We start from the raw sequence: 10,600 nt of genomic DNA on the forward strand, positions 1-10,600 counted from the left end.
TAGCCCAGGGTTGGCCTAACAATGTTGATGAAAATAAAAAAGGTAAGACCTGAGTCCTTAGGGTCACCAGAAACAATGAGGTTTCTTTGGGGACACTTCACACCTTATTTTATGCAATGGTCATGTTGTTAAGAAGCAGCATCAAGTATCACTTCTATATTCTCTAAAGCCCTTTAAGGACATTATTCCTATTACTATCTTTTTTACAGATGAAATAATAAAGATTTGTGAATTCCCGTAATAGGATTAATTAGACAAACCTCTAGGAACACAGCTGAGTAGTAACATGGGTGACTTAATGGCCTTCTGCGTGGGTTTTAACTTGGTGATGATACTTCTCTGTATGCTCAGTTTTTGGGTCTTTGTTTTGAGACAGAGTCTTGCTGTATGGTCTCCAACTCACTAGGTGGTCCAGGCTGCCTTGAACATGAGATCCTTCTACCTCAGCCTCCCAGCACAGTGGTCATAGGTCTATGTACTGAACCCTACTGGGGCTGTGCTGTTAATACCCAAATCCTCTCAGACGCCCACTCTCTTTAAGACTAAACAAATGCATTTAAGATTCCAGACGAAGGTTTTTTCAGGTAAAGTCCAGATCCCTCCATAATAGTTTCAATCCTTTTTATGTAAAATCGGTTTTATTAAACTAATCTGAACATCCCCGAGGAGGCACAGAAGACTCTGCATAAGGGGATGCAGCCTCTCTACAGCTCATCCCTGCCACTGACTGCAAAGCAATAGACAGCTGCCCGAAAGGAGCAAAGGGCAGAACCAGGCTGATCTAATACATCAAAGTGGAGGAGAAGCCCACCTGGGCTAGCCTCTAGGCAATTTGCCAGAGGTGTAAGTGCGATTGGCAGAGTCGCTAAAATCCCAGTAGCACCTGGGCTACATTCCCCACCTTTGCAATTGCAGAAACCAGGCAGGGCAAACTTGTGAACTATGAAGTTGGAGTCCCAGGTGAAAGAGACTTGAACAGGAAGAAACAGAGGACATCTCAACAGGGACTAGAAACCTCTGTTTAAAAATGAGTCGAATACAGGTTTGAAAACTGAAAAAATGCAATGGCCGAAGTTATCTTTCTATGGGATGGACTCAATAATATAGCAGCGATCAGAGTGTGAGACTTGGCCAGCTTTAAGATTAATAGAACCCATTGCCCTAGTTGGGCTTCGTGGGAACTGCCTGTAACACAGTACTTGGAAAAAACTTGAAAAACAGAAAGAAGAAAAGAATGAAAACAGAGGCAAAATAAATAGAGCCTTAAGCATCTGTAGCATTCTACTGAAACTCTGCACAGTCCGATGCTTCTAAAACAATTTATTTCATGTGCACTGGTACGAGGATCTTGGATCCCCCAGAATTAGAAAGTTACAGATGCCATGTGGTTGCTGGGAATTGAAGCTGGGTCCTCTGGAAGAGCAGGCAGTGCTCTTAACCACTGAGCCATCTCTCCGGCCCCATATCAAAAGTTTGAGTACCTAGGTGCTTTATACTCCCACACAGCAGGAAATCAGTGGGTGGAGAAGCCAAGGGCATAGAGAAATTGTGATGGGTGAAGGTGCATCTTCCCTGGTGTCTCTGGGGGACACTGTTTTCTGCTTTCATTCATCCTGCCCTCATTCTGACACTCTTTTCCCTTTGCAGAGTTCCCTGAGCCCTGAGGGGAGGAGTTTAATGGAGACATCCAATTTAGGACTGAGTGGTCCAAGGTCTGTCTGCGCACATTGTCCAGCTACGGGTCTCTGTATTGGTTCCCATCTACTTCAGGAGGAAACTGCTGGTGAAGGCTAGTGAGACCGATCTACAGGTACAGAAGAATTAGACTGCTGTAAAAATTATTTCATCTCAAATGGTGCTTTTACCCCACCTTTGATTATTAAATTTCCAGATAAAAACCATACAACTTTATTATTATATTATGTCTTAATCAGCACTGCAGCCGGGCAGATATCTACTCTCTATGCTATTAGAATCTATTTCCCTATCATTAATCCCATTTTATGATTTGCTACGTTCCGTCTGGGCTGCTCTTAACTTCAATTGGCTAGCCCTCATGGCCATATTTTTATGACTCACCTTATCCATGGTGTTGGTGTTCTGTCTAAGCTCCACCCCCACAGCTACCTGGCAACAGCCCGGTATGCTCAACCCCACAGTTGCCTGGCAACAGTCAGCTGTGCCTGAGGCTATATAAGTGGCTGCTTGCCCCTGTCCTCATTCTTTTTGCTCTTCTATTCTCCGCTCTCTTGCCCTCTTCCCTTTGTACCTTCTCTCCCCATTCTCCACCCCTTCCCTCCACATGCTCATGGCTGGCCTTTACTTATCCCCCCTTCTACTCTCCTTCTCTCATTAAACCTCTCCACATGGAACCACGTTGGTTTGGTGTATTCTGTCCAGGAAGCAAGCCGAGATTTAAACCCTGCTCTTACACAGTGATTGATCTCCCCGTGACTACATGGCCTAGCGTCCCACCGTCAAGCAGACCACAGGGCGGAGAACAGACCCTTCCCACCACATACCTCTGCTGCTGTCACTCTGCCCAGCCTGCTGTGGGACCTCAGAGCGCAGTCTCAGTCTCGAGGAGCTGTGGAGCCGCAGTTGGGAGGGACGGAGCCACACATTCCCGCCACAGTGCCCACTACCATGTGTTCCCACCACATCTGTTGTGCCATTGGGCAACACCACCAGCTGGCTGCACGTGAGTTCCTGCTGCAGCTGGTGCTGCCCTCCGTGGTTCACCACGTGGTGCCAGTTCTTGCCACATGGGTCACTTAGGCCCTCACCAACCACAGGGTCCCTCTTCTCCTGCTACCAGAGATTCCTCAATTTTACAGGATCTTCACAATTACTGCTGGCAGTCTGGTAAGTGGAAGGAGGTTCTTCATGTCCAAACATCCATATACCTTCGCTCTAACCCCTTTCTGTGTTTGGCTTCCTGTGGCATCCCGCTGAGGTAACCCGTGTCCTGGATACTGGCTGGTCAGTCCAGCAGGCCTCCCCATCACCGTGATACCCTGCGTGCAGCTGCCTGCCAAGGAAAGCGCCTTCTTCAAGCATGTGCTGGTGAGAGGTGACCTACTCTACCTCTGTGCACTCTCTTTACCTCAGAGTTTGACTTTCCATGATGTACGTATGGTCTCAGGGGAGTGTTCTTGAGGTTGGAGCTACCCCTGTGCTGCCCCTGGGGATGGATTTTTTTTTCACTGACCCTTGTTCTAGGACCTTTTCCCTTGGGTGAGATTCCCCTCCCCCCCTTTTTTTGAAGCAGTTTAAAATGGTAGGCCAGGCCTGAATAAACTGCTCTCTGGCTTAGGAGTACCACCTCTGAGTGTAGCCCCAGCACTGGTAGGGACAATTAATAATCCCTAGTCTCACCCACGGGTCTATCGGTCTTTGCCACCCTGTGAAAAGCAGGTCTGGCCCCGTCCCTTGAGTCTGCCAGGGACTCTGTCTGTGAGACCTGCTTTCCCATGCTCGTGCGACCCCTATACTTGGCGCACTCTCTCTTGAGGGGCTTCTGTGCTCTGCCTGCTGCTGCAGCCCCTGGTTTGAAGCAGCAGGAAAAGTGAACCTGGCCCTGCCCCTTGCGTTCTGCCAGGGATTCTGCTTGCTAAGACCGGTGTGCAAGTGAGCTCTCTCGTTCTGTACGGGATTTTGCTTTGCTCCTCTGCTCAGCCCACCACAGCCTCCAGAAAAACAGCTTTTATACTGTCTTTTCCAACATGCTCACACTGCCACTCATGAGCCAGTGCCTCAGCTGTGCCCGCACCTCTCCCTTGCTCTGCAGATTTTTCATTCCTACCCTGTTTTGACATAGGATCCTTACTAATAATCTGTTTCCTGAGGAATGCTGTTTGTTTGGGAGCAGGCGAGAATACATGCAAAGGAACACACCCAATTAGATCTGAGGCAGTTCCTGACCAAGATCGCCAATGGAATTATAATCCCACAGGTGGTATTTTAGCCAGAGATAGATTTATAACCTGTCTCCTGGCCAGTCTCCACAGGGCAGCCTTAAAAACCAGTGAATTTTGAAAAACTACAAGAGGTCATCCAGGAAAAACAGGAAAACCCATCCCAATTTTTAGAGCGCCTTATGAAGGCTTTATTACAATACACTAATTGGACCCTGAAAACTCAGAAGGTAAGCAACTTCTGATAACATATTTCTTTTCCCAGAGCTACCCCGACCTAAAAGACAAATTTAAAAAGCTAGAGGGGGCCCCTAACTCCACAGGCAGAAGTTTTGGCACTGGCCTTTAAAATGTACCATGGGAGAGATAAGAAGGCTCACAGGCAAAAAATACCATATGCTATCAAAGGCTGTCCGAACAGCCCCAGCTATTGTCTCGGACTCCTGGTCTTCTAAGGCTAAGGAACCACCAAGCTCCTGCTACAAATATGATTGACAAGGTCATTGGGGGAGGGTTTTCCCTAATCCCTGCAAACCAAGGGGGCTATGTTCTAGGTACCATCAAGAGGGACATTGCGCTGTCGATTGCCCTTGTGTTGCACAGGACAGGGGGACATCATGTCCAGATAACCCTCCAGTGCATCTCCTAGGCTTGGTTATGGATGAAAGAAGGAGCCTGAGTTCCCTAGACCTGACCACTGCCATCACCAGCAGGGATCCCCGAGTAACTATCATGGAATGTGGGCCCATCTCCTTCCTTTTGGGTACTGGGGCCACTTAGTTGGTCCTAACGGAGTTTTGGGAACCCACTTCTCTCTCGCATTTCCCCATCATTGAGGTAAGAGGATAACCTTACCTTCCTCACCAAACCCACCGCTTAGTTACACTTTTAGGGGTGTACCTCTCACCCATTCCTTTTTGGTAGTAATGACACTCCCAGTTCCCTCATTGGGAAGGGATCTTCTAACTAAGTTCGGAGCCTCTGTTTTGCTCCACCCATTTTCCCAAACTCAAGCTCGCCTGCAGCCCTTCTGCTCCTTCTAGTCAACCAACCTACTCACACGGACATGTTGCTTCCTTTACCAGCTTTTCAGGTAGACCCCCCAAGTCTGGGATGTCCAGAAACCCTCCATTGCTAAACAGTCTTTCCAAATAGGATCTGAAAACTGCTTTATCTGTCTGTCTTTTTGTCATGTCAAACTGTTTTAAAACATCCAGGACAACATTCTGTAGGACAAATTCTTCCTTCTGCTTCACAAAAGGTTATCTTAAAGAGTGTTCATGCTCTTAACTCATGTTGTTATCTCTTTTGTAAATTTATAAGCTACAGGAAACCCACTCGGACCTACTTCTCATGGACGAAATAGACTCCACCCAGATAAGTACGTCTGCCTAAAGTTCCCACTTACTACCTATTCCAAAGGGTGGGATTCCTCTGGGTTTCAAATGTACATCTAAGAAAAAAATTTCTTTTCTCCCAAATGCACTTAATCTTATGCTCTACTTATAGTGTGTGTGTGTGTGTGTGTGTGTGTGTGTGTGTGTGTGTGTGTGTGTGTACACGCGCTCCAGCATCCTGTCAAGTCCAGGTACTTATTACACCTGGGAGAGCTCCAGAGAAGCCACCTCCAGATGTTCAGTCTCCTCTCACAGACACAGACGCTTCTATTGGACCTGACCTATCCTCAAATGGTTACACAGACCTTGGACCACAAGGAAACAGTCAACTCTTAAGACTGGACAAACATCCCATACCCACTTCTCTATGTTCCCTAGAGACATGTCACCCCAAAGCAAGCAGGAAGTAGTCAGAGATTACAACGACCTTATTCCTGCTCCACCATCACCTCTAGTTTATCTTTTTAAACTAAACCAAAATGGGGGAATGTTGGTATTCTGTCTAAGCTCCACCCCCACAGCTACCTAACAACAGCCAGGTATGCTCTGCCCCACAGTTGCCTGACAACAGCCAGCTGTACCTAATGCTGTATAAGGGACTGCTTGCCAGTCTCCTAAGATCCCAAGCCCGGGAACCCAGGAATGCCAATCTGTCTTCTTCCCAGCTATCGGCTGTAGGCATCTATATTCACCAGTGAGGGATAACTTGTGGGACAAGGTTACCTAGTGTTCACTTGGGTACTGGGGACTCTCTAGTCCCTGGGGACAACCAGGTCTTGTGGGCCAATGTTTAGCATTGCAATATAAGCAAAAGACTAACCCTCAACATTAGACCTCCTTTCTTTATCCCTTACCTAGTCTGCATTGCTGTGCTAATGGCTACAGAAAATAGAGTTCAGATAGAACTGTCTATAAAGTTATCAATTATAGTAATGATTGGCCCTGTGATACACATTAAATACGAACTTGGTTTCAACTAGAGCCCAATTAAATTATTTAAAATTTATAAAATGTATATGCACACACAAAAGAAAATAAATGCTTCTACACCATACAAATAATGAATTGTTTTTATTTTCTTATTTTGTTTGTTTCTTTGAATTTATATTATATGTGTCTTTCTGTGCAGATTTTGTTTTAAGGTAAGGAAATTAATTTTTTTTCTAAATATGTAAACTACATGCTTATATGCTTTGGGTTATTCCCATCAACATTTTAAAGAAGATTTAAATTTCGCGTTTCTTATATTTATTGATTTTATTTAAATGTGTTTTAAAAGTGCTTTCAGTAATATTTCATTTAAGTTGGCAAGCTAAACATGGCTCTGTTTAAGTATGAAATTTAAGAAAAACAGAAATATACTCGTCAAAAATTAGCTGTCATGGAATACATGTGTGGTTCAACTTGAAGCCCCAAATAACAAGTCCAACTAATACCCAGAACAAATATGAATTAGAATCCCTTATGTGCCAGTGAGGGGACTCAGCAGACAAAGGAAACAGCACAAGCCTGTTGACATGAGCTCCACCTGCTGCAGGAGGGAGTGGACTCTGTTCTGAAGTGAAGGGAGAATCTCTTGTCCACTGTGCGGAAGCATCACGTGTCAATAAAAAAAATGGATGACCTATTAGCAAAAGGCAGGAAGTAGGGGGTGGCAGTTCTGGTAGAGAGATTAGAACTCTGGGAGATAGTCTGAGGTGGGAAGATTCCTCCCGGACTCTGAGGAAGTCAGATGCAAGATACTAAGGAGAGATAATTAGCCTTATGGAAGACATCAAATAGTTTAAACGGGTTATGTAAGTTGTGAGTTAGTTGAAGTTACCCAAAGCTTATGGTCTAGGCATTTATATATAAATAAATAAGCCTCTAAGTCGTTATTCAGAAACTAGGGCACAGGTGGAAAAACCCGTGTGTACACTGAAATTTCCTGATTGCCGTGATACAGAGAGAGAGAGAGAGAGAGAGAGAGAGAGAGAGAGAGACATGCATGCATGTATGCACATCATACAATAATACTAATACTACTACTACTAATAATAATAATATTTAAGCAACTTCTGGGATCTTTAATGTACTTACATATGTAAAAATGAACATAATCATAATATTTTGCTTCTGCGATGAACAATGTTTCCATAGTCCCTTTGCTGCGACATGGAAACAAGAAGTGTGTGTGTGTGTGTGTGTGTGTGTGTGTGTGTGTGTGTGTTCTTATATATGTTATTTCTACCAAGTGACGGTAAGACCTCAGAACATGGGCAAAAGAAACGAATTACTTGATAGATGTGTTTGAAACTGTCGTTCATAATCTGCAAGTATAAAATGGGTATCAAGATCACGGATTTTTACATACTACGTTCTCTCAAAATTGTTCTTTTAATTGACTTCATCTGGATTTTAACGTACAGACTGGATTACTTAGAAGTTGCAATTTAAGCCAATTTGCCTTCATCTGGAATCCAACCAAAGAGCAAGCAGTTTAAGTGTCTGTAGGCAAAGTTTAATTACAACCCTGGTCAGTGCTGCTTCTTGAAATTACACCTCACCAACTTGACATCATCACACAGTCACAGAAACAAGTCTAGTCTAAAGAGTTTTCCCCAGAAAGGCAGAGTCCAAGATTAGATCTTGCACAGAGGAAATAATTTACTTTGAGATGTGAAACTGAACAATGGAACTGAGTCCTAAAATTTGCCTCAGGACAGGAGGGAAGACTAATCAAGGACAAATTGCCAAGATGGTTGCCTCCATGAGTAGCAATGTCTCAATCCCACAGGACACCTAGCAGAGTCATAAAGTGTGCCTTGGGACAGTCCACCCCTCAGACAGAAAAGATGCTGATTCACCAGTTCAGGTCTTCATTAGTCAAAGATTCTGCTTCTCTATAAAAGACTCAAGGACTTTACAATGTGTACAAGACATGCTACACAGGAGAGGCAAAGAATCCCAAAGGGAAATCCCAGGAAAGTCCCTGCCAGGTTACGTTTGTTGTAAGCACATTGCTTCTGTGGGGTTAAAATGAAAAGATGGGTCAAGGAAAGGTGGGGGATACACATGTCAAAAATGAGAACTAAGGTAATTCCAAAAACACTTTAAGCAAGAAAAAAATTACATTATTCTCTAAATGTCCACACATGCACCTTACATGTGCTTTGTCTATCATCTTGAAATTATATGTTTACACTATAGAAATCCGGCAAACTATAAACCAGAGGACATTTTAGTGGAGGGGGAAACTTTGGGAGGTGGTGGAGACCTGGTTTTCTAATCCAACACTACTATGAGCATATATTCATAATATGCACAAATACAAATGATTCATTTATATATTTGTGTACAATGAATGACAAAATTAATGAAAATTTAAAAGTATGCACATTTTGATTTTGCTGTTTTGTAGTTTGTTGTTGTTGTTGTTGCTTTGTTATTGTTTTAAGGCGGGCTTTCTCTGTGTAACCCTGACTACGCTGGAATTTACTCTGTAGACCAGGCTGGGCTTGAACTCAGATATCTCTTAGGAGCTGGGATTAAATGTGACCACCACCTGGCCTTGTATTTTATAGCTCCAAAAATGAGACTCTCCACAGAAACCTGGATGTGAAGGAAGAGATCTAGAACATGAGGAAGTGTTCCAGCCTATTCCTGTCAGCCCAAACATCATTTAGGAAGGAAACAAAACATTTACCAGTAAAATATTCACATTATAAAAATGACCTGCCACTGGATGGATTTGTGCCCTCTCTTTCCAAGTCTATACCCTAATTACTACTGTCCCAGATGTGACTACATGTATACATGAAGTCTTTAAGGCAGTGTTTCTCAACCAGTCTGTTGTTCTACTCCAAGGGGTAGAACAGCCTTTTCACAGGTGTCCTATATCCGATATCCTGCATCCTGCAATCCTGCATATTGGATATTTACATTATGATTCATAACAGTAGAAAATTACAGTTATGAAGTAGCAACAAATAATTTTATGGTTGGGGTGACTACAAAACAAGGATATATATATATATGTGTGTGTGTGTATATATATATTTCACATATATATGGTTCATATACATATATATGGTTCATATACATATATATGGTTCATATACATATATATGGTTCATATATATATATATGAATCATTGCTTTAAGGAGACAGTTAAGCTCTGATGACATCATTAGGGAAGATGTTAACTCAGTCTTATCTGATATCGTCACAAGAGAGGGGTGAGGTGCTCAGAGAAAAAAGATAATATGAAAACGGTGGTGGGTTTGGGGGTTGGGGGGGGAGCACAACTCGCAGAGAGAGACCTGAGCCAACCCCAGCCCTCTACCTGTGATCTCGGACTGTACAGACTCATGAAAAAAATTAAGCTTTCTCATTGTTTAGGACACAAAGTGACGTTCTTGGAAACAGATAACCATGCCAGACAGGGACAGTGGGCAAGGACAGGAGCAGGCCATATGGCAGGAGAGGTTTTGAGGACTCATCCTTTTCTTGCCAATGAGAAGAAGAACAACAGAGGAAAGGCCAGGCCATCTACCTTGAACTCTCTCTCTCAGCAGCCACAAACAGAAAGTCAAAATGATGGTGAGAGTTTTAGGAAAGGCGGCACAGTGCAAAAGTAGCTCCCCATCCTTGTTCTCCATTGAAAACTGTACTAGGGATGAAAAGATGTCTCAGACCTTAGCAGTGCTTGTTACTCTGAGTTTTATTTCCTGGGGCAGCTCACGGCAGCCTGTGACTCCAGCTCAAGGGGATCCAAAGGCCTCCTCTGGCTTCCTTGGGCACTGCCCCACACAGGCGACCTACATACACATATACATAAAATAAAAATAAAATAAATCGTGAAAAACAAATCCACACTAACAACTGTGCTTTTAGAACTCATAAGTCACTTTTATGGCTTAAGTTGCAGCTCCTGAACCCAGCATATTGCTCATAACTTTCTAAAACCTATGGGATCTTATTCCCTGCATGTGCAGCCCTAGCAAGCTTCAGCCAGTGCAGGCTGAGCTCTGCCTTGCCAAAGGAAGGGAGAAATCCAGGTCTGGATGGGGGAGCTCATCCCAGGAGCCCAGAGCAGGAAAGCCAAGCAATCTCAGAAGGCAAGTGCTGTAAATCATGCCTGTCTGCTTACTCTTCCCAAGACACTTACTAGCAAAAGAAACATTCCAAAGGCTAGGGTTATGGTATCGCACTGTCTAACATGCTCAAAGTTTTGTACCTCAAACTCGCCAAGAGGATAAATGTGTAATACATTCTAAGGAAGAACTACTATCATGTTTAAATTT

At 43.8% G+C, this 10,600-nt stretch overlaps 1 long non-coding RNA gene across 1 annotated transcript; it reads left to right on the forward strand.

Moving 5' to 3' along the window:
- The first annotated feature begins 697 nt into the window (after positions 1 to 697).
- On the forward strand, positions 698 to 6,361 carry LOC134484976 (uncharacterized). Its single transcript, XR_010062840.1, has 3 exons — positions 698 to 1,810; positions 2,401 to 5,298; positions 5,489 to 6,361. It is a non-coding gene; the product is annotated as an uncharacterized LOC134484976 (long non-coding RNA).
- The last annotated feature ends 4,239 nt before the right edge of the window (positions 6,362 to 10,600 follow it).

The sequence above is a fragment of the Rattus norvegicus genome, chromosome 1 (assembly GCF_036323735.1).
Source record: "Rattus norvegicus strain BN/NHsdMcwi chromosome 1, GRCr8, whole genome shotgun sequence".
In the NCBI taxonomy this organism is placed as follows: Eukaryota; Metazoa; Chordata; class Mammalia; order Rodentia; family Muridae; genus Rattus; species Rattus norvegicus.